Source organism: Lepus europaeus, chromosome 3 (genome assembly GCF_033115175.1).
Source record: "Lepus europaeus isolate LE1 chromosome 3, mLepTim1.pri, whole genome shotgun sequence".
Taxonomy (NCBI): domain Eukaryota; kingdom Metazoa; phylum Chordata; class Mammalia; order Lagomorpha; family Leporidae; genus Lepus; species Lepus europaeus.
Window position 1 is genome coordinate 102,594,686 of NC_084829.1, and position 25,500 is coordinate 102,620,185.

Consider the following 25,500-nt stretch of genomic DNA (forward strand, 5'->3'; position numbering starts at 1 on the left):
ACTAGTAAAATTTGTATAGAACCAGAAAAGACTTAAACATCCAAAACAATCTTGATCAAAAAGAACAAAACAGGAGGCTTCATACTACTTGACTTTAAAATATATCATTTGATGTAGCAGTTAAGACATTCCTTGGGGTGTTTGCCTCTTAAATTGGACTGCCTAGTTGATGTCCTAGCTCCTCCACTTCCAGTGCAGCTTCCTGCACATGGAAGGTAACAGATAATAGCTCAAATATTTGGGTCCTTGCCATCCATGTGGGAGACACAGATTGAGTTCCAAGTTCTTGGCTTCAGCGTGGTCCAGTCCTGGCTATTACAGGTATTTGGAGAGTTAACCAGTGAATAGCAGATTCATTCATATTCTTTCTCTCTCTCTCTCTCTCTCTCTCTCTCTCTCTCTCTCTCTCTCTCTTCCTCCCTCCTCCCCTCTCAAATAAAAATAAATAAAAGTTTTTAAAAGTAAAATATACTACAAAGCTATAGTAATTAGAACAGCATAGTAAGGTCATAAACACAGAGGCATAGACCAATGGAATAGAATAGATAATCTGAAAGTAAACTTACACATCTACAGTCAAGTGATCTTTGACAAAGGAGCTAAGGAAACTTATTTGACAAAGGAAAATCTTTTCAATAAATGATTTTGGGGACCTTGGATATTCACAGGCAGAAGAATGAAACTAGTCTCCTCTCTCTCCATCATGTACAAAAATCAATTCAAAGTAGTTTAAAAACCTGAATGCAAGATTTGAAACTACCAGACAAAAACAGAGGAAACATTCCAAAACACTAGAATCAGCAAGGATATTTTGGATAAGACCCCAAAAGCACAGAAGACAAAATAAAAATTAGCAAATAATATTTCACCAAACTGAAAGGCTTCTGCACAGCAAAGGAGACCATCAATAGAGTGAAAGATAGTATCTGCAAGTGATACATCTGACAAGGAGTTAATAGTAAGAGTAAACAAGCACCTCAATTCAATAGCAAATGATAACAATCCAATATTTTTACTAAAAAATGTTGGAGCTCCTCATTAAAATGAAACTCACAGACACTACACCAGATTTGACTGTCTACAATACTTTGTTAAGAAATGTGCTTTAGAGTTTAATCACATTACTTTCACCTCAGTGGCCAGTGCAACCCTGAATGTTTAATTATGCTACTAGTTTTACACCTAATCAATCTTTTTCATTAAATCCAGTGAAGCAGACAAGTGGGATAATTACTGAAGAATCATCTTAATTAAAAATTTTAGCTTTTAATTAAGAGTCATTGTTTATCTCATCAGAAAACAGTTAGAATTCATGACAGGGTTGCCCTGTTCATTAAATTTTTAGCCTTTTTTGAGATGGGACATAGTACATGATATTCCCATCTATGTGAGCATTTGTTTTTATACATGCACATATGCTTGAGTATATTTAGGGGTGTTTTAACTCTATCAGAGAAAAAAAATGATGGTAAAAAGCTGTAAACTCTGTGATTGAAACTCCTGATCCTATATTTATGTCTCAACTAATTACAAAATGTTCAAAAGTGAATTATTTATACACTGATTGCAAGTTGAAAGCATAATTATATTCACAACTAAAAAAAAGCTGCCTTAAAACTCATTCTTACAAGTTATGAATTTCTTTTTTTGTGAAGATTTATTTATTTGAAAGTCAGAGTTACACAGAGAGAGCAGAGGCAGAGAGAGAGAGAGAGAGAGAGAGAGAGAAAGATATCTTCCATGCTCTGGTTCACTCCCAATTGGCTGCAATGGCCGGAGCTGCGCCAATCCGAAGCCAGGAGCCAGGAGCTTCTTCTGGATCTCCCACATGGGTGCAGGACTTGGGCCATCCTCCACTGCTTTCCCAGGCCATAGCAGAGAGCTGGATTGGAAGTGGAGCAGCTGGGTCTCAAACTGGTGCCCATATGGGATGCCGGTGCTTCAGGCCAGGGCGTTAACCCACTGAGCCACAGCTCTGGCCTCACAAGTTATGAATTTCAACAAAGGTTGTTGAACATTCAACCAACTCTCTGCAGCATAAAGAAATCATTTTTATTTTCTTAAACTCCCATTTCCATGAAATTTCTTTTCACCCTGGGAATCAGATGCCTAAATCTTCAGAAGGAAGTCACTAACTCCTTGGAGGGCAGGAAATTCTATCAATTCAGCTGGTAAATACAGCTGTGATGCCAGGTCCATTGGGAAACTTGGCTGCACTCCTTGCAGCAGCTGCATTGCAGCCCTCCAAATGCATGTGTGGTGTCTGTAACTCATAGCACTGCCAAATGCTTTAAGTCACTATCCTTTGCCTTAACAGTGAGAAATGGTTGTTTCAATCTCACAATCATTTTTTTATTTAGATTTATTTATTTATTTGAAAGTCAGAGTTACACAGAGAGAAGGAGAGGCACAGAGAGAGAAAGAGGTCTTCCATCCGATGGTTCACTCCCCAATCATAATGCATGTATCTATTGCTCTATTAAATGTAATCACAGACCAAAGGAAAGCAAAGGGTAGCAAAGGGGAGCTGATCCATTCCCTATGGAAAATCAAGATCCAAGTAACATGTTTGATTGGCTGTTCCTCAGTATCTATGTGAGGAACCCTGGCAGAAGGGCAAGGAAGGGGATAAGGGAAGAAGAGAGGACTAACAATACTACAAGGATAAAATTAATCATTGGAATTGGCTTAAGAATAATTTAAATGCTACGCAGGAAACTCCACTGGAAAGTGGAAATATTTGGAAGTCAAATAGCTTTCATCAGCTATGACAATGAACAGCCTGATCTCTACAACATCAAAGTTGACAAAAGTGGCTCAAGTATTTTAAACTTCGGTAGAAAAATCCCATCCGATTTTCCCGTGCTAACAGTAAGCTGACTTAAAAGGTGGGCGGAGAAAAGTAGAGGCAGTGAATCAAACTCAATCTATCATCTACAACCGAGATTTTCAAACCATCTTCTGAAAAGACAAGATGCAGGAATTTGGATAAGTGACAGCTTCCTGCACACCCTCAGCAACTTCTCTTCTCTCCCTGCGATTCTGATTGCTCCTCCACACCAAGGCCAGGGGAGATGGTAGCTTTTTAAAGTATTGATTTGCACTTACTCCTGGACAATGGTCAGAAATGTTGTCTTTAAATGTTCACCATCTTCATGAAGGATTTTAAAACCCATTTTCAACTGGGAAGGGAAGTGAAGGAGGCAGGATAAAAATTAAACCTTTACTTAAAGAAGGCTTGATAGTAATAACTGCTCTCAGTATGAAAAAAAGATGGGAGTAGAAAACAGATATAGTCTTGGGTGTCCCCTTCCAATGCTGTTAAGCACATGTTGAATATGTTACACTAGGTTCCCTTTCTGTAAAGCCTCATCTCAAAATCCTATACAAAGCACAGTCTTAAACAGGCATTCCAGCCAGACTTCCAAATAAAACAGCAACATTCAGAATTTAACACAAATTCAGAAGTGCATTTTCTGCTGGGAACAATTTGAGCATGGTTCTAGATATTTTCCTGTCCAGAGGATAGCACACTCTGCTTAGCATCTATTTCACCAGTGTAAGCAGTGGGGGCTTTAAATCTTGTCTGCTGCATCATGGTCTACTACTACTACAGCCAATGCCTCACCTACACCTGTACATATATTGACACTGAGAGAACTCATTCAGATAAATTATTGACTGGCAGAAGATGAGCTGATAAGGGAACCATCACTATTTTGCAAAATGGTCAATGCAAGGAGCTGTAAAATAAAAATACAACCAAAGGATGCTTCACAGAAATAGCACATTTTATGGCCAACGAACAGGTGAATAATGTGCCTCTCGAGGCAGTGAACTCTTCTTCTTCTCCACTGTCTATGACATGTGTGCCAGTGTTATACTGCTGGAAGTGTCTGGCCACCCGGGTTAATTGGCTTATAAATTGTTTTGGCAGCAGAATACTTATAGCTTGATAAATGGATTACTAAGATGAAAAAGCACAAGGGGCATAAATGGGAAAGATTCTCAGACGTTGAAGCTTCTCTTCTTAATTCAGCTACTATGGGAGGATGATGATAACAATCATTAGAGCCACTATTTCTTGAGTGGCTACAAAAACAAAAAAGTTCGGCTTACACCTACATTGCTTTATTTAATCTAAGAGGAAAACTCCTACAGGGAAATACTGTTATTCCCATTTTATGAACAAAGAAACTGAGCCTTAGAGCAGAAAAGTAACTTGCTCAACAAAGGGCACTGCAAAACCAGTCTTTAAAATTAGTTCTGCTTCATGCCAGCACATTATCTTACCCACCACTTTGATCCACTGAATCTGATATTCTGAATGTCTAACAACATAGAAACTCCTGTTTGCATAGTAGGCAAGGAATTGCAATTGCCAATTCAAATGCTTTTTTAAGACTATTTGAAGAGAAAAAAAAAGTGGCACTTAATTCCATTTTTCATCACCAAGCAGAAAAAAAAAAATCCTAATCACAGAGCTAAATCTCAGAAACGTAAACTAGACATCAAGGAAAATAATTTTTGTAAACTTCCTATTATACTTTTAGCATCATTAATATTAGTAAGCACAAATTGACCAAATAACTCCCAGAGAAGATTTCCACACAAATATAGATATTATAAAGAAACCACAAAGCACACCTAACAGAAACACAAAATAAATTATTGAAGTTTCCCTCTTTGTAGATGCCCTTCCCCTGAGGTACAAAGACTGGTCAATGTGAGAGTAAAAAAGCTTCATTTTTTGCCTCAATTAATTTGGGATCACTGAAAGACCCTGCCAGCTCTGAGACTCCTTAAAAAATCAGCTGGGGGTGAAGGGCAACGCTGTGGTGTAATCAGGTAAATCCACCGCCTGCAGTGCCCACATCTCATATGGGCGCTGGTTCCCAGCTCTCTGTAATGGCCTGGAAGTAGTGGAAGATGGCCCAAGTCCTCGGGCCCCTGCACCTGTGAGGGAGACCCGGCAGAAGCTCCTGACTCCTGGCTCCTGGCTTCAGATTGACCTAGCTACAGCTGTTGCGGCCATCTGGGGAGTGAACCAGCGGATGGAAGACCTCTCTGTCTCTGCCTCTCCTTTCTCGCTGTGTAACTATGACTTTTAAACAAAAATTAAAAAAAAAAAGAATCTGTGTGACTGATCACATTCAACATTCCGTCCTACCCTACTTCTCCACTACTTCAGAAGAGTTGCTCCTGAGATCATTTCCAAAATAGATCTACTACATGCAACTGTGTGTCTCAAGAGTCTACTTCCGGGAGAAATCAGCTTGTCAGATCACTTCAATCCTCTGGTTCAAATCCCACAACATGTATCCATGTTAAATGAGAGCCAATGTCCTCACAATGACATAAGGAGCCTAAGAGAAAAGGACCTTGTTTCTTCAGCTCCTGCTATTCTTGCCCCCAACACATTGGCCAAGCATACTCCTTCCATTAGCTATTTCCTCTCTCTCAAGTGCCATTCCCCAAAATCTTTGCTCAAATTCCTTTTTCCAGAGAAAACTTTCCTGACCATCCTGTGGCACTCAAACTGTCATGTACTTACATACGGCATACTCTGTTTTTCTTCACTTCATTTGCCCTAACATACAACATAATGCTCTTATATGTTTATCATCTTTCTCATCTCATTATACAGAATTTTGTTGTTATCTTTAATCTTCCATGTTTAGAGCATTGCCTGTCACATAGCAGGTTTTCAAAATACTCGATGAATGAATGAGTATCAACTATAAGCCAAGCACCTGCCTGGCACATTTATACATAATATCTCAACAACACAGCAAATTCAAGAAAGAAGTATTAGGATACCCATGTTTCCACTGAGAAAACACAGAATAGATAATCACACAATATCACATATATAATCACATATGTAAGAAGTGATATAGCCCAGATGTGAACTCTGTCAATCCAAACTCAAAGCCATATTCTCATAGAGCTTCCCCTATTGTAGCTATACTTGTCTTTCTCCAAACAAATCTAAACTGAAAAGACACTTCTAAAAAAGGTGGAAACACTAAATGAGACAGAAATCATGATCTTCATCTGTTTTATAAAACACCCATGTGTTCACTATTACTTAAGACAGTCTACAAAATGAGCTTAAAAGTCTGAGCTTTGTCATAATTGTTGACGTATGTGCCCAGAGGGAACTAACATGCAGGTAGCTACTTATCCACAGAAACCTTACCAAAAGCTAATTACATTGTTAGTAGTATTTGGATCAGTAGGGGGCAGGCAAGGGGTGTTGGTAGAAAACAAAAGTCTGGGTTTTATATTTGAGTTAATGGTTGGAAATAACTCACCGTCTTCCACTTAGCAAAAGAAAGCTTTATAAAGGAAGTGGGATTATAACAACTTTCTGAACTCCAGAGAGGAGGAAGTTTGGCAAGGTAACACTTATGGTCATATTCGGTTCTCAACACCCATTAACTTCAGAGAGAGCGTCATTGAGCTTGGATCAGCTGGGCAGGATGCAATGTAAATGGGAAATGAGCCTGACCCCACCAAGAAAGCCTTTAGCTCCACACACATGTGGGTCTGATGGAATCCACTGGCATAAAAGGAAGGTGAGAATGCTCTAAATTGGCTTTTACCATCTAAGGATGTTCACACACAAAGCATGCATTGTGGCCACTAATGAAAGACATGTGCTAGAGTGGTTACACATTGCAACAGACTAAAAACTAATGACATGAAACAGCCACAGTGCCTCTATACTGACCCCTGTAAAACCTCGGGCTGACTTGTAACAGGCAGAGCTAAACCAATTTATCACTGAATTATGCATCATTTAATAAAGACTGCTGTGACTCAACCTGCCACATAGGAATGCTAAAAGCTTGAGGAAATAGCCTCCAAGCCCCAGTCTTCCTTTTCCCAAGTTCATCTTTAACCCTTCAGTAATGGATGCACTGATTGAAGTAAAAGTCTAAACCTTATAAACTATCACTAAATAACCCTGGGGTATCTGACCTCAGGGTACCTATGTTCACTTACTTGAAAATTACCACTCCTACAGGGTTAACGCTTATTTCTGTAGCTCAATGATTTGAGAACTAAAGGAAAACAGTGGTGCGCTCTTTTTGGAACTACCACTGGCACCCTGAAACTGTAGTTTAAAGTATGTTTCCATATGTGCCAAAGCAAGTGTTGGTTTTCCTAGTGTCATTTACAGAATCATTATCAAACCATATTTTAATTTAAATAAAAAGTAATCCTATAGACATTGTAGTTCTGCCCATAGTTTTACCTTTTCAAGAAGAAAATTCCTAGGAACTCCATCATTGTCATAGAAATGGAAAAAAATCACCACATAACAGAAAAATGTTTCAATAAGTGAAACCTGAGTGAATTCGCAGGGCTAAGAACAGGGACATCCACATCAAGAAAGAGACCATTCAAGATAAAGGATTTAGCAGAAATTCAGCTGGAGTCCAGGAAATTATAGCAATTTCTGTCATCAGTCCTACACAAAACCTTTTCAGTAATAATCAAAGGACATAGATATGCTCTAAAAAGTTAGGAAACTTCCCAAAATCTTTTCTTATTTTATTTCTTTTTTCAGGATATAATCATTTTTATGAGAACACATTTGTACTACTACAGAAACATTTGGTCCCCTGGAATTTTATGAAGTTTTTTTTCCTTGGTGATGCACCAAAGATCATGTTTCTCTCTAATTGAACCCAAAAGAGTAGATGAAGCCAAAGTGCATTTTATTATTAAGTTCAATAACCATAGATTATATTGGATATTGAAGCACTTGTAATGCTCCTTCATCTGGAAGGACAGTCTATTAAAAATTTGCTTTTGCATTTCATTCTCTCCTTTTCTCCCACCCAAATAATGAAAGCATCAGGAGTCCCTGAAATGTTGGATAAGGAAAATCCAAAGGAGCATTCATAGCCAAGAAAATTGTTATTAATCATAAGGGGGTTGTCACCATTTTTTCATTAGCCTTTATTTTTCCTGAACTACTTTATTATTTAGGAAAATTTAGACCATGAAAAATACCTGAGAAGAGAAACAGCACTGTTCTAGGTACTTTACGTGTACTGAATTTGTACTCACAAAGATTTTATGAAAAAGATCCTATCACCATCCCCATCTTAAAGCTGAAGAAATCAAGGCATAGGGAAGCCACTACATATAAGCAGTGAAGGCCACATTCTAATCAAGGCAGTCATATCCAGGAACCCATTCACTATCCATGCTGTACTGTCTCAAGAAAAACAGTGAGGAACACTTGAAGCTTTCATTTTAATAATAAACCAAAAAAAATTTTTCAGTCTCTATGCACTTGATTAGGGTCTCAAAAGGTGAGATTACATATTTCAGTTCTTTTCTCTCATGTGAAAGAATGTTGGTCCTAAATTCATTTCAGAATTTTGTGCAAAATATGAAGACTTCTTTTTCTAGGGTAAAGGTGGTATATTTCCATTAAGAAGGAAAAATATAAGGATGAGAAGAGCCAGGATGAAAAATGCAATATTTCAGCTTCATTATTTTCAAGACTTAGTATTATGTTTCAAAAATTACCATATCAGAGACTCTCAAAGACAGATGGCCGCAAAGCAATTTTTGACTGCCTCCGTCCAAATCATATCTGGAAGGTTAGCAAGATTCAAATTAGAAGGCAAGCAGAAAAGAAAAACAAGACATGTTATTTAGCAAAACTTGAGTGAACTCTAAGCTAATTATTCTAAAATTCAACTATCTACCTTAAAAATAAAAAAAATTAAAGGTAAGAGAAAAAAAATCTGGCAACTGTACATATCCTTTTTCTTCACTCTACCCTACTTGATATGATTCATCTCAATCTTGTCTTTCTCATTTTTGAATGACTGACCATTGACCAGCTTTGGTTTTCATTTTTTGTTATTTGAAAGGATCCTACACATCTTTTAAACAATTTGATTGTTTAAATGTGAAATTCAAAATCAGTATCTTCAGAGACAATTGAAAAGTATAAAGGGAAGAAAAATGTCTGAAATCAAAATAGTTTTTATAGGAAATTTCAGGGCAAAATAAATAAGCACAGACCACCAAACAAGTAAAGAAGTGCTTAAACTTGATAATAGATATTCCCTTTGCATATTTTGTCCTCCATCATTCCACCAGATGAAAATGCACCTTTCCCTTTTGAAAGAATTAGCTTCTGGAAAAAAAAAAAAGAACAAGACTCTCATTGAAGGCCTTGGAAGGGGGAAGTAAATGCATGACCAAGCACTTAACTGGCTCGTGTTTATGTCTACAGATGACACCAAGAGAGAACAATCTCTCTCAAAAGTGCTGGAAGCCTGTGGCAGTCTGATCTTCATTTTACCTTTCTCAGATCAGGTATGATGCTCCACACTTGGCAGAAGATTGATTGGTGTTGACTGGTTTGTATTGTGTGGCAGAATTAGAGGAAGATTTGGAAGTTAGTGCACAATTTAATTCTCCAAATGACTTCTGAATCACTTGGAGAATGTGGGTAGCATAGACATGACAGCCTTTGAATACAACTGTTATAAAAGCAATTTCAAATAACATTAGGGGTGGCTTAGAGCTGTATCTTATCACCCAAATCAGTTTCAAATGAATCTTGACAATGATCAGCAACGATACATATGGGTAGCACATCCATGGAAGCTGAAATGTGAGACATCAACCATGAGCTAATGTTCCTCCGACAGGTGTGATTTAAAGATAGTCCATTATGGCTTTCAACTACCCATAAAGATCCATTTTCCAAATATATTATTATTATTTAATTAGGAGTATGGCAGTAGGGTCCAGGTTTTTATGTATGCCCTAAAGCTATCACTAAAATATTTCAGATAACGTAAAAGCAAGTACCTGTGTAAATGCTAATAATAATACCATGACAGAGTAGAGCATCAAGTTAAAAAAAAAAAAAACAGATAAAGCTGCACTGTGCGTGGGGGCTCTGGTAATTGGAAGAGTCAATGGCTATATGATTCAAGAAAATAGTCTCCCTCGAGAAGGAGACTGATTGTCCTGCATTTATACAGCAGCTAACCAACACTAAGCAGACTTTCCTTTGCATATTATTGGTGCCAGCCCGATGAGGCAGAAAATTGCATCGTGTCATTTAATTTCCCAATCTTTGTTTTCATTGTATTAATCTTTTGGCTTTGCTTCACTTTATAATTTGAAGGCTCAGCAAGAAGCAAACCAAATGGAAATTCAGCTTACTTTCATGTCTAGCTGAATGTGTTTGGTGCAGTCTCCAAAAGTTTAATTCTACGTAATACTGTCCATGAATAATAATAGGCTGCCTTTTCATGCAGCCTTATTAGTGTTTATTAAGGGTTGACTTAAAGTTTCTGGGAAAGGTGCCCAAAAGCCAGTCACCAAAACATGATTAAAAAACTGGTTACAGAAGGGGAACAGATAATTTTTAAAAACAGAAGTATATCATCCCATCAAGAATAAGAACTAAAATCCTCAAAAACAGATTTAACCTAAGTGAGCTTTTCTTTCTTCCTCCCTTACTCCCCTCTTATCTCCTTTCCTTCTCTCCTTCCTTCCCTTCTTTTTGCTTTTCCAATAAGGCAAAGAAAAATAAATCTGAAACAATACAGAGGATTCAGACCCCAATGAGTTACACAAAAAATTGGTACCTTGAAATATAAATACAAAGGCACTCATAGCTTTTGAGGATTTATAGGATGGTGGAGAACTTCAAAACATTGAGAATTTAGAATCAGACTGACCTGGCTCCATTGCCTGCCATCTCTCCTTGCCAGCTATGTATCTTTGAGTAAATAATGTGACCTTTGCAAACTTTAATCCCTGTTCTGTAAAATAGGGTAAGGAGTGTCTGACAGTGTTTAGAAGAGTGAATGTGAAATGCATGCAAATACTCTGCACCACACCCGGCATCTAGGATGCCCTTGACAAGGGACATGTGACACTGCTATGGAAGCCATTCACCATTGCTGCCACTGTCCTCAATGTCTACTCACCAATACATAAAGAAAGATATATATAAAAAGCAGTCAGGGACGGCGCCGCGGCTCAATAGGCTAATCCTCCGCCTAGCGGCGCCGGCACACCGGGTTCTAGTCCCGGTCGGGGCACCGATCCTGTCCCGGTTGCCCCTCTTCCAGGCCAGCTCTCTGCTGTGGCCAGGGAGTGCAGTGGAGGATGGCCCAAGCCCTTGGGCCCTGCACCCCATGGGAGACCAGGATAAACACCTGGCTCCTGCCATCGGATCAGCGTGGTGCGCCGGCCGCAGCGCGCTACCGCGGCGGCCATTGGAGGGTGAACCAACGGCAAAAGGAAGACCTTTCTCTCTGTCTCTGTCTCTCACTGTCCACTCTGCCTGTCAAAAATAAAAAAAATTAAAAAAAAAAATTTAAAAAAAAAAAGCAGTCAGGTCCCTTTCCTCTACCACAATAATCCTATTGTCACAAAGATTGCGTTTCAGAACACTAAGATTTGGTGCTTGAATCTTCTTTTCCTTCTAATGTGTTTTATTTGCAATGATTGCAAGCTTGCTATCTATAATTGGCCTCAAAACCACAATATACCTATCATACAACTTTTTCATTGCTACAAATATTATGCCAATCCATCTGCTTTACCTAAGAAATTGAACTATTGATTGTTGTGTGTTTGTCAGTCCACCTAATACATCATTTATAATGAAGCCTCAATAACAAAGAAATGCCAGAGAAACAAGGAGGAATGTTTGAAATCACATCTGGAAAAGATGGTGGGATAACTTAGCTTCTTAGATCTCAAAATTACTAAGTCTTTCTTCATGGCATTATCTTCATAAGCAGAATTAGGTCTTACAAATAGATGTTAAAGAGTGAAAAAGAAATGTACAGAGAAATTCACTATACAGCCTCAAATAAGGTTTGGCTGGAACTCTCTTTCTGTTTACATTGTCTAGTTCTTCAATTAGCACCATTTCCTTTAATAAATCTCAACTCAGTGGCACACCAAACTTGGGGAATAACATGGCAGTTGTTATTGACTCCATTTTAAAAATGACAAGAACTGAAAATGAAGGAGGTTTTAAGACATGTCCAAAGTGATGTCAGCATTGGATGCTTTGCACTGAAAACTCTTGCCATCTCTATTCAGAGAAAAAGTACAGTAGTTCAGGGAACATCCTCAGTATCCATAAAAATAGACCAGTAATGACACTTTTTAAAGAAAAGCATTAACTTGCATGTAATTATTTGTGTTTAAAGAATATTTCATGGGGGCCTGCATTGTGGCACAGCAGGTTAAGCCAGTTTGCACTGCTGGCATCCCATGTCAGGGCACCGCTTTGAGTCCTGGCTCCTCCGCTTCCAATCCAGCTACCTAACAGAGTGTGCCTAGGAAAGCACCAGAGTCAGAGACCCAGATTAAGTTCCTGGATCCTGACATCCTGACTTCAGACTTGCCCAGCCCCAGCTGTATGGCCATGTGGGGAGTGAACCAGTGAATGCGAGACTCTGACTCTCTCTCCCTCTCTCTCTCTCTCCCTCCCCCTGTTGCTCTGCCTTTGAAATAAGTAAAATAATTTTTTTTTTAAGTAAAGACTATATCATGCTTTTTGCTCAGGCCGTGGTGTCGAGAGGATGGGCAACTGTTGGGGTCTTCTTACCTTCAGGAAGCGCGTTAGTCAGCGACAGGATAAGAAGTATCACAACAAACAGTGCAGAATGTCCCACTTGGGCACAGTCTGAAGCTGAAGTCTTTAGAGGTGCTTCGCATGCAGGGGGGGAATTCTGTCATCAGGAAGTATGTCAGGATCCAGCTGATCAAGAATGACAAGAAAATCATGGTTTTGTGCTCAATGTGTGTTGTTAGTCAAGCTGTTAGTGGAATTCCTAAAGTCCACTTCAGGGTTGTCAAAGTTGGCAATATCTGTTTTGGCTCCATACAAAAGCAAGAAGGAAAGACCAAGATCATAAATTCTGGTGGTAAAAACACAGTAATAGATTTTCATATGCCCTCCAAAAAGAAAATATCATTCTGAGAAGAGGTATGGGTAGAACTGTGCTGTGTTTACTTTTTGTTAACTGTCCTTTACAAAACATGGCAGTATGATATTTTTCTTTTTAGCACAAAAGATGAGAAACTTTCTTTCCCATTTTCCTCAGATTCTTACCATGCTGTTTGTGCCAACCATCCCATTACAAATTGTAGAAATGACAGACCTCCCCCATCTGAGCTCCCCAGGTGTCCCCAAATAGCAACTAAAAATCCTTAGACTTCCTATGACTTAGATTTCTCTTTCTCTAGAGCCCCTGGAAACAATGTCAAATTATAAGAATTTGCACTCCTAGTCAGCTCAAAATATCTGCTAAGTGTGTTACTATACACCACTTTCAAAGTGAGTCATCGCAATTATAAAAGAATTGGTCTTATATAAATGTCAATTTGGGGTTAGATTTTTCAAGAAACTCAACCTGTTTCCAATGTTTTGTTGGAAATCAGAGGATGGATGAGCTTCTGTCATACAGAGAGGCAAGGCATAAATTTGTAGAGCCTATTTTTTACCCAACAGTAGAGGTGCTTTGGGAAGTTAATTACCAGCACTTTGTGCAAGCTGACAACCAACTTCTTAGCTCCCAGTTACCATGAATGCTATCCCAGTTAATCATGGAGCTATTATAGATAAGGTGGAAGTGTGCATGCATCATCAGGACAAGCAAATTATTTAGCAATTTATATATTTAAAAACCTAGATCATTATGAGCTTTATAGCTAATATCTAAGGTTGTTCTTTAATGCTATTGCCAATTGCCTTTTCAAATTTTTCTCTATGATTTTTTGAGTTGTTAAGGTATCTTTTATTAGATCAATTCATTTCCTATTAGTCTTGAAATTTAACAAGGCTTCATGGCAAAGCAGGTCTGGAGGAGAGCTTATTAGGTTTCCCTCAGGGTAATAAGTCCCATATGGAATAAAGAAAGAATACCAACTTCCAAAAGATAGAAGTCATTAGAGTCAATAGAGGGTTTATGTGGTTTTTAATAGGAGGCCCATTACAATTCTCCGGACCCATAAAGTTGATGCCTTACCAAGCATCCATTTAAACATAATCAGAATGGTTCCTTCATTACCAACCACTAAAGAAAAGGTAACATCTTTCTCTCCACAGTCTCAGATTTTTCTCAGGGAGTTATATATGGCCTGTCACCCTTGTAAATAAACAAGACAACTACCATGGGTGTCTTTCCTAGAAAATCTTCACTAAGTAAAACAAAACTTTCACTCAGTTGCGCATGAGAAAGTGAATTTGAATTTGGAATTGAGCTAAGTGGCTCTAACATGAAAAGTAGCTCTATAAATTAACATTTTATATAATTTTACATTTTTGGACATGTGTTTAATACATACAAGTATTTTTATACCCTATGCATTGGAAAATATGCTCACTTCATTCATAGCCTCTCCCTGAAAATCATCAAGCTTAGGAAGAAAATAATGACAGGAAAAAGTGACGACACAATTTAAATAATCCACTCAGGAAACAGAATCATGTCCAACATTGAAATTTCTTAAGAATATAAGGATTGCCTTCCGTCTGGAGGGTAAAATACAGGGAAAGAAAAGTCCTCATAACATCCATGAGAGGAAGGTTAGTCTTGAGGGTCAAGAGTCCTGGACCTTGACCCCAGCTCTGTCCCCACCAGAAGAGTGACTGAGCTATAACACAGAAGAGTTTTTGTTTTTTTGTTTTGTTTTGTTTTTTGTTTTTTACCTGTGCGGCATTTTTTCTTGCCACAAATGATCATGTGTCTCTCTCAATCCGTAGGAGAAGTGGCCTCAGCACCAGCTCTGGAAATGTTGAATAAGATGATGCTCAACTTGACAAAATAAATGGGCAAAATAAAAGAAAAATATAATGAACACTGGGCATAGCAGACCTGAAGACTTTCTGTGATTCTAGATGGAAAACAGCAGTTTTCTTCCTACTCTCCAGCCTCCATGACTTCTAGGCAAACACCTAATTAACTTTGTGTAACAAGAAGCTTTCACTGAAACTGTCCACTTTCCACCAATACAATGACATAACAGTAATGAATTATAAAGACTGCATAACACAGATTCAAGTATCACTAACTTCAAAGTTTACAAATAAGCTGATTTTTCTAGACAATGATATTTCATATCATATGCTGCAATATTATTTATCAATGTTTAATAAGAACTTCATAACTTTTGGCAAACAAATGAGAAATAGATTACCACAGAGAAGTGATGAAATATTTATAATGCACAATAGCTACTATTACGCTGTAGCTGTTTTTGAAATTTTAATAGTAAATTGAATGGAAATATAATATTGTAATGGATATGAAGTGTTCAATCGGCCATTTGTAATGAAATATGAAAGTGTTTAGACAGTAAATACATTTGCAATGGTTTTTGATTAGCTATAACTGTATATGATTCAACCACCCATTATAAATAGCACACAGTATTACATTGGTTTATAATATAATAAAAGTGGCAGCCTTGGAGAAATTTTTTTAAGAATCTTTACACAATGATTGATGTGTTCATTAGCTTCACTATGACAATCATTTCACAGTGAATACATATATTAAAATATCACACTGTACACCTTAAATACATATATATATATAACATATTGGTCAATTTTCCTCAATAAACCTAGAAAAAAAGAATCTTTACATGTACTATTAACTTTCTTTTTTTTTAAAGATTTAGGCAGAGAGAGAGAGAGAGAGGTCTTCCATCCTCTGGTTCACTCCCCAAATGGCCACAACGGCCAGAGCTGCACCGATCCCAAGCCAGGAGCCAGGAGCTTCCTCCAGGTCTCCCACGTGGGTGCAGGGCCCCAAGGGCTTGGGCTATCCTCCACGGCTTTCCCAGGCCATAGCAGAGAGCTGGATAGGAAGTAGAGCAGCCAAGACTTGAACTGGCACCCATATGGGATGCTGGCACTGAGGGCAGTGGCTTTACCTTCTACGCCACAGCACCAGCCCCATGTACTATTAACTTTCAACAACTAAATCTGTACCATTACTTTGAAAAAATTTCTTCTCTTATTTACCACACTTTCCTTAACATTTAAAATTATACAGTTGTTTAATAGTGGCCCTTATTTGTGATGAGTTGTACTGTTCTCCATTGTTAATAAGTTACAAACTTAACCTCTCTTTTTGTTTATGTAACACTTTCTGTTAATAGGAAATGGGCCTAAAACAGCAAAGGAATCCCTCATAGATGATGAATGGATAGATATATAGATATAAAAAATATATCTCCAGTATGCTGTATGTATGTGCACACACACACACACAAGTATGCACTACCTGGAAAGAAATTATTCTCTAAAATTAAGACAACTGTATAGAGGCTGGCACTGTGGTGTAGCAGGTAAAGCCACTACCTGCAGCACCGGCATCCCATATGGGGGCTGGTTTGAGTCCAGGCTGCTCCATTTCTGATCCAGCTCTCTGCTTTGACCTGGGAAAGCAGTAGAAGATGATCCAAGTCCTTGTGTCCCTGCATTCGTTTTTGAGACCCAGAAGAAGCTCTTGGCTCCTGGCTCCTGGCTTTGGATCAGCTCAGCCCTGGCCTTTGTGGCCATCTGGGGAGGGAACAAGTGATGGAAGACCTCTCTTTCTCTGCCTCTGCCTCTCTGTAAATCTGACTTTCAAATAAATTAATAAATTAAAAAAAAAGACAACTGTAGAATCATCAAAAATTCCCATTTCTCTGCTTGTTTGATATAGTTACCATATCGGTAATTCAGATATCCCACTACTCATTGATTAATTTATTCCTCAACAAACATTTAACAACTCTGCTTAACACTCCTCAGTGGCTTTCCAATAGCCATATAATACAGTCAACAGTCCCTATTTAGGCCTACAAATCTCCTGCCCACCATTATATGCCCAGGTTTCCTACCCCTATTCTAGCTCACTAAGCCCCAGTTGCACTTGTTCTGTCTCAGGTGCCACACGTGCCCTCATATTCCCTCCTCCTCTAACACCTCTCTAGCCCCAGCCACTCCCACTCTTTCTGCAACTCTCTGCTTACACATTACTTCCCAAGGGCTGAATTGGGCTCTCCCATCAAATGTTCTCATCTCACTCTCTGTTTCTTAAACACTTGTCACAACTGGAACTTAATAATTAATAGTGTCTGTAACTCATTTAGCTTTTCTCCTGGAATATAAACTCCACAAAGGAAATACTTTGTACCTTCTATGTACTAATTATATCCAGCCTTTGGACAATGTCTGGCACATAACAATGGTCAATGAATATAACTTATTAAAGGATTAAATTAATGAATATATAAACCAAAGACTCAGTCATACACACTTATACATATTGTGCTAGGTACCAAGAAAAGATGAAAAAGGTAGAATCCCTCATCTGTTATTATTTGAAGGGTCTGCAAAACTATTCCATTAAATCTGAATTTGCTTTTATTAAGACCAGTCACGATAGTATAATCAGAATATTATTCACAAGGTCAGGTGCTTGTTTTTCACATTTGTACCTTCTCAAAGGCTCAAGTATATTGTAATAATTGATTGCAAACATTCATTCTTTCCTATCCCAGTGAAGGAAGAAACTACAATTTGACACAATTTGATTCAATAATTAGGACATATGCTAAATATGACACAAGGTTTTTGGAGGTGATCTTTGTGGTTTGACTTAAATTTGGCTGTCCCCTATCATAACGATAATGGATTTGTTCCACAAGGGGCTTCTCCTTTACTTTAGACCCTAGAATTGAGAAAGTGTGTGGAACACACCAAAATCTCTCCATTAACCTAGATCAGAGCTCATGCACATGTCAAAGCCATTGACCTACAGCCACCAACAGGTAATATAAAGGTGATTTATTTCATAAGCCACTGATATTTGAGGACTGTTTGTTGCATGGAAAGATTACTGAGGAAAGCTAGTAAATGTAACACTTTTTGAAGCCTTGCTATGTGTTGGTAGGATATGATATTGTATGCAATCTACTCATGCTATCAATGGCAAGTACACATTAGCTGTAGTGAGACTGATTCTTCTCTGGATAGACACACAGCATGATATTCGTCTTAGGGATTTTATGTTTTTAAAAATCACTGGATAAGGCCGGCGCCGTGGCTTAACAGGCTAATCCTCCGCCTTGCAGCGCCGGCACACTGGGTTCTAGTCCCGGTCGGGGCACCGGATTCTATCCCAGTTGCCCCTCTTCCAGGCCAGCTCTCTGCTATGGCCCGGGAAGGCAGTGGAGGATGGTCCAAGTCCTTGGGCCCTGCACCTGCATAGGAGACCAGGAGAAGCACCTGGCTCCTGGCATTGGATCAGCACGATGCGCCGGCCGCAGCGGCCATTGGAGGGTGAACCAATGGCAAAAAGGAAGACCCTTCTCTCTCTCTCTCTCTCTCTCTCTCTCTCTCTCTCTCTCTCACTATCCACTCTGCCTGTCAAAAAAAAAAAAAATCACTGGATAAGTAGAACTACTTAACACCTATTGAGAACTTACTCTGTTTCAGACAATCTTAGAAGCCCAGCAGATAAAAAGGCAAATGTGACACAGTTTCTCCTCTGGAGGCCAACAGACTAGTGGAGGAAACTATAGTTGTCCATCTGTAGTCTAATGGGAAATTTACATTAAGTTTTAATATCATAAATTCCAGCTGCACTTCTCTGCTATGCAAATCTCCCCTGTCATGCCTTAAAACCTGACTAGTTGCTGTGTCTTTCCATTGGTCCCTGAGAAAGAAACATTCTCTTAAAACCATCATCTGGGGTGGGCCTCTGACATGGTAGTTGAGACACCAGTATGGAGGTCCACAATTCAGATTGGAGTTTCTGGGATTCAAGTCCTAACCTCAATTCCAGTGCCAGCTTCCTCCTCATGTGCATCCTGGAAGGCAGCAGTTGATGGTTCAAGTACTTGGGTCTCTGCTGCCGACATGTGAGACCTGGACTGAGTTCCTGGCTCCCATATTCAACATAGTCCCAGCCCTCACTGTTACCAGCATTTGAAGAATGAATCATCAGATAAGAGATATCTCTCCCTCAACCACTGCCTCTTAAAATAAATAAATAAATATTTTCTCAAAAAAATCATTATCCATTTATCCATCTAATCACTGAAATGTTTTAAAAGGCATTGTCTAAAGGACACAACTGAATGAGCATAATACAGTCATGACTCCGAATCCCATCCTTTCTCCTAGTCTATAAATCCTCTAAAAATTCAAACTAAATGGCTCTGTTCGACATTCCAAGGTGTCTGCCCACTGTCCCAGCCAACCTGGAAAGCGTTTTCTCCCCTGTATCCCCACACAAACATTCCACGCTGCCAGGTCCCTCACTGCTGCCCATTGTGCTGCCTGTGCTGGTCACTAAAGAGCTGTCGCTCAGCTTCACATGCACGCTCTTCAGTTTTTGTGGTGCAGGAACCAGCATTTGAAAATCACATTTCTGATTTGCCAGCTGGGCTTTGCCAATACAGGGTTTTGGGGGAAAGACTGGGACAGAAGACAGATTTTGCTCTTTTCTGTTTATTCTCTGTTCTGTTGGCACCTGGAACAGCATAAAAGAATAGTTCCAGTTTACATCTGTGTTTCTAACCCCCAGAGCCAGCCTTATGGTGTGGTCTGAGCACTACCCCTGGAGATCACTCCTCCAAATTCCAACCATTCTAGACTTATTGTCTCTCCAGCCTGGAGGTGATTTCTGCTTCCTGTGGTTACTGATTCTTTTTGATTCTCTAATATCTAGTTAGTAATTTTTTATATTAAATTCTCCCTACTAAAATAAGTGGTATGATTTCTATTTCCTCATTGGATCCTGATTATCACACTCTAATATAGCAGTTAGTCTTAATTATTGATATGGCTGTGTTTCTGCTTTTAATACATATTTTCACATTTTTTAAGATTTCTTTTTTTATTTTGAAAGTCAAACTTATAAAGAGAGAGGGAGAGAAACACACACACACACACACACACAGCGTGGGGAGAGCACTTCCATCTGCTGGTTCACTCCCCAGATAGCTACAATAGCCAGGATTGGGCCAGGCTGAAGTCAGGAGCCAGGAGCTCTAGTCAGATGTCCTACATCAAGTAGCAGGGGACCAAGAACTTGGGCCATCTTCTGTTGCTTTTCCCAGCCATTAACAGGGAGCTGGACTGGAAATGGAGCAGACTGGACTTGAACTGGCCAACATCACAGATGGCAGCTTTACCCACTATACCACAATGCCAGCCCCCTGTTTACACATTTTAATCCATGTTTTCACCTGAAATCAAATGAATGGTTACCTTTTCTCTATATTTTGGGACTTGATTCTTCCATATTACCGAAGAAAACTTCACTTCATCAACTGTCCTTTTTCTCCTTCAAACTACAATAGGATCATCACCACAAGAAGATCCACCCTCTGTGGAATACAACATGGAGGACCAAGAAGAGACTTGTCTGGGGCTCAGAAAATGAACTTCATTGGGTCCCAGAAAGTCAAGTTCAAGAACAAGTTCTGCAACTCACTAGCCCTGTGAATCTGGGTCTATCTGGGGTTTAGGTTTCTCATCCATAAAAGAAGATACTCTGGTTACTTAATCTTTCAAGCCCTTTTATCTCCACTCTTCCAGAACTCTGTGTTCTGAAATTCCTACTGGTAAATTGTATCTTTCCAAGAAGCTTATTACAACTTCAAAGCCAAAAGCTTTACCCAAGACTTCCCTCAATCTTGGGTTGAGACAGTGAGTTATTTTAATCCTAACTAAAATCTCAGATTTATATCAATAAAATTATATACAAGATTATATACAACAAAAGTGTAAACTGAAGATTACAAATTGATGTCTGGAAATCAAATTCTGCCCAAAAACAAAATTTGTTTGGTCTATGGTAAATTTTTTTAACTAGTTACCAGGATTTTTAAAATGGGAAATTTTAAGTACAAATCCAAAATTCATCCTTCAGATTGCATAGATAAGAAAATCTATGATAAGGAGGCAAAGGAAATTGTCCAATACCAAGGACTCCCACATGATAAAAATGGCAAAATGGTCAGTCAAATCTGTGGAGCACTCTTTCAATTTTTGGGTTCCTAAACCACCTTGCTTCTATAAAATGACAGGTGAAATGGGATTGAGAGAAAAAGCACTTATAATAAAGGAAAGTTTAACTCTTAAAGTCTATGCTTCTCTGTCATTTACCAAATCTCCTCTTTATCATCAACGTATAGCAGTTTCTAATGCTCTACATGACAAGACTGAAAACTTTTTCTGTGCAATCATATTTTCAAGTAATTATAAATGATCAACATTTCATTTCATTTTTATTGGCATCCATAATTCACAGAACTCTCTGTGATTGATTTTGAAGAAAACTGATACCAGGGATATTTGTTCTCTGTAATGTAAAATTAATAGCAGATGCATGACTGAGGGAAATTTTTCCCTGCTGTTTTCATAGTTATTAAAACTCTTGGACTCCACTCTTTGTGATTCTAACCCACATGCTAAGCTGGCCCCCATGCCCATCTAACTTCCTGCAGCATGTGAAAGTGGTGACTACTCTCTCCTTCTTAAAATTCTCTCTTTCACTGTCTTCTGCTTTGAAGTAATCACAGCAGCCACCATTGAGCAGCAATTGCTATGAGCCACACGGCAGGTTGATAAGTGCTATCTTGATTAATGCTTGTGAGAAGCTCTTCAAGTAATATTCCTATTTTTAAAAGACAAACAGGGGAGACTCAGAGGCAATAAGTAGAATGCCTGTGTCTGAGCACTACCTGATACCAGCTGTCTTGGCTTTCTTCCTTCCTCTATCCTCCTAACTTCCTTCACTGGCCCCTCTCCTTCTGCTGGACCTCACCACATGATGTTTCCCTCTTCCCCCACATCACTGACCAATGTAATACTCCAAATATTCATGTGCATACCAGACCTCTCTCATAGCACAAATCACTATGAGGTTGTGGTTAAAATGGGGTGTGCACCCTTGACTTGCATCCTCTGGTCTGCTTTAACAAAAACCAGGAGGAAAGAAAGCTCAGGCATCAGAAGGAATGTAAAGATAGTTGGCAGACCTATTAAAGGCTGCTCTGTACAGTGATCTGCCTCAAAGAAACCCAACATGCCAGTCCACTGCTTTGGCTTTCAATGTGAAAAACCTGGGCTTCAGCAGAAGTCAGCTTATGAAGAGCCCTGGCAGCTCTGCCAGCCAAAAGTTGGATCACTGGAAATGGAACTGCCCTGGAGTCAAAGCACGCCCAGGTCAGAGCCACAGATCTTGCTGGCTCCAAGCTGAAGAGCCCTTCACTCGACCCAGCTTCCAAAGTGACCACCACTACTGAGGAGATGGCCCAGTAAGGTCAGTAATATTGCAGAAAGAATATGTCACCTGCCTTTACCTGCCAGCTCTCCTCCCAGGCCAGTTAGGTAATGGAAGTCAACCAGGTGCCTCCCCCAAAGAGATTCACACCTCCCTTAGGATGTACCCCATGTGAAGAGATAGATAGGTTTGGGCCTCCTAACTGACAAGGCTATTAAAGGCCTCTTCTGTCAGGTTCTACTTGCCTCTCAATCAAAGAACTTATTTGTGGCTTAGACAGTACCTTTCTTAGGTCCTCTATAATGACTCTGTCTTTTGTTCTAGACCCTATCTAGCTCACTTGGGGCTTCATTCCTTTATAATCATAGTCTCTACTCTAACATCAATGGCTCTACTCCTGACCTGTGTGTATTGATGGTCCTCTCCCCACTTAATGTTGTATGATTATTCAGAATTTCTCTACAGACAAACCCCTCTACCTGCAAAAGGTAAATGGCCTTTCACCAGGTCTTGTCTGGGATCAGCTTTAAACCACTTCCATCAAACAGTCTTCACAAGGGTCCAAAAACCCTCCTCATTTCCTCTCCTCTATGAAATCCTCTCATTACTTGGTTAATGCCACTCTTAGGATCACTGGTTGCTATTCTCACCCTGTCATTTATATTACTGTGTCTGTTTAGGTGTTTACAGGAGTTGATAATGGAATGAACCAAGGCCTTCAGCAACCAGGCGGTCAACCAAATGCTGCTGCTGCTGCTACAGGGATATACTCGGATCCCCACACAGAAGACAGCAGCTTGATACATTACCCCAGGACAGCAGAGGGTACCTCGTTGCCCCATGTCAGCAGGAAGTAGCTCTAAAGACAGATCATTGTCCCTCTACCCTTCCTGGACTTTTTGGGCTAATGTAATCCCATACAACTTCTGCTTTATAAAAAACAAAAAGGAAGAATGTTAGTAAAATGTCACAGTCCCAACACCATCCTAGGCTCTAGCCCCTGTTGCCATTGCTGGAAGCCAGGTAGCCAGGTGGCCCAACCACTGCTGTCAGCCCCATCCACATCCTAATGGGATTCGCTGCTCCCACTTCCCTGCCCACCTCCTGGCAAAGTTTTAAGAGGACTGATTCTTGAACACATGTCTCTCTTTCTCTGCCTCTTTCTCTCCCTCTCATGATCTCCCTGTCTCTCTGTCTGTCTCTTGATCTCTCTCTGGATCTCTCTGTTATGCTCGCCTTCTCCCTCTTTTTCCTTCTTTGTCCCTTCCCTCTGCTCTGTCAGGTTTCCCCAATAAGCCCTTTCCCTTAAAAAAATAAATAAATAAAAATAAAATAAAATGGGGTGTACAGAGACCAAAGGTGCTAGCTCTGCCCTTTTCCAGCTATCTGACCTTGGACAGGCTTTAGCTCTCTCATCTATAAGTGGCATAATACAGCTATTACAAAGGATTAAATGAGATATCACAGATAAAGCAACTTGCACTTAATACATATTCCATAAATATTAGTTTCTATTTCTACTACTATATTTCAAACTGCTTGAGTCATGTCAGCATAAGTATCCCAACACCCCTTCAAATTCAACCTGTCTAAATCAGAGAGTTCATCTTTTCTTCCACACTCGCTTCACCTCTGCCTGCTCTTTCATGGTGAATGTCACTGCCACTCTTCACCAATTCACTCAAATTGGAAATCCAGGTAACTTCTTCTTTTAATATACACACTCTCCCAGAGGTTAGATGTAGGGGACCAAACCCGAGGAACCGCAGCGCTAAGATGGCGCTCATTTCCTGCTTCCGGGTTCTTCTTCCCCGGCAAAGTTTCCCGCGCTACCCCTGAGCTGTCCTATCCTGACACAGCCTTGTAATCATATGATTCGTGACGTGTACTGCGTATATATGCCCCGACCACCGGATGTGCGGGTAGTTCCTGCCCGCCAGAGATCGAGGTCTGATCTCCCGCGCCCTGAGTAATAAAGAGCTCTTCTACGAGACGCCCGGTGTCGGTTTCTTGCTGGACGAGAGCGGCGCCGAGCAGCTGGTGGCCCGTACGGGGAAACGAAAGAGCTTGACTCTCGGCGTGGAAGGTAAGCGAGGTAAGTCTTACCGGCGTGGCCCCGTGAGCGAGGTAGGTCTCACGGGTAAGGGGTGGACGCACCCTATTTTCGAGGAAGTGTTTTCCCTCTTTGTTGAGGAAGTGTTTTCCCTCTTTTATTCATGATGGGCAATGCCCCGAGCCAGTCAAATTTGATTGCCCCGTTAAAGGCGCTACTGCGCAACAAGGGAATTAAAGTCTCTCGATCCACGATTGCTGAATTCCTCGGGAGCATTGACTTCTTTGCTCCGTGGTTCGCTCATACAGGCCAGATCACTCTTAGCTGTTGGGAGAAACTTGGACAGGACCTCCGGCGCACGGCCGAGGACCCTAAAGAACCTGATCTCAATCCCATGGTAATTCCCCTGTGGGACTTGGTTTGAGCATGCCTTCGGGAGGAGGGGTCGACTCGGACGAGCGACCCGGCGCTCGCAGCCGCTCGTGATACCTTTGAGGAAGTCCGTTCTCAGAAGTCCGAGAGCGCTCAGGACCTGATAGAGTTTAAGGAAATTGGGTGTCAGACTTCCCTGGCGGCCCCGGACTCTGAGTCCGGCGCCTCCTCCTCTGACGCGGAGGGGGAGGGCGACAGCCCGCATAAATCACCCCCCCCTTTATATTCGCGGTTGCGTCGAAGGTTGAGAGCCGCTGATGCCGCCCCCGCGGCTCCCCCTGGTGGCTACCCACTTGATTATCAGTCTGAAATCATAGCGCCCCCAGGCGGCAGCACTTTTGATGTTAGGCAGCCAACCCAAGCTCCACCCGCACCGCCGTGGCCGCCTGCCGCCCCGCTTGTCGCTACTGCCCCACCCGTAACAGGGAGGCAATTTCATCGGCAAGCCTGGAAACAACTAAAAGCTGACGCCCCCGGCTCAGCCCATGCTTACCCGGTCTTGGGCCTGGGCACCCGAGAGGTCAGATACGCACCGTTGGACATGGCGGTCCTAAAAAGCCTCAAGCAGGCAGTTTCTGACTACGGTGCCACCGCCCCATTTACTATCTCCCTGCTTGAGTCAGTCGGTCAAGAGGTCTTAACACCCAGTGACTGGACTCAGTTGGCTCGCGCCTGCTTAAGTCCCGGCACATTTCTTCT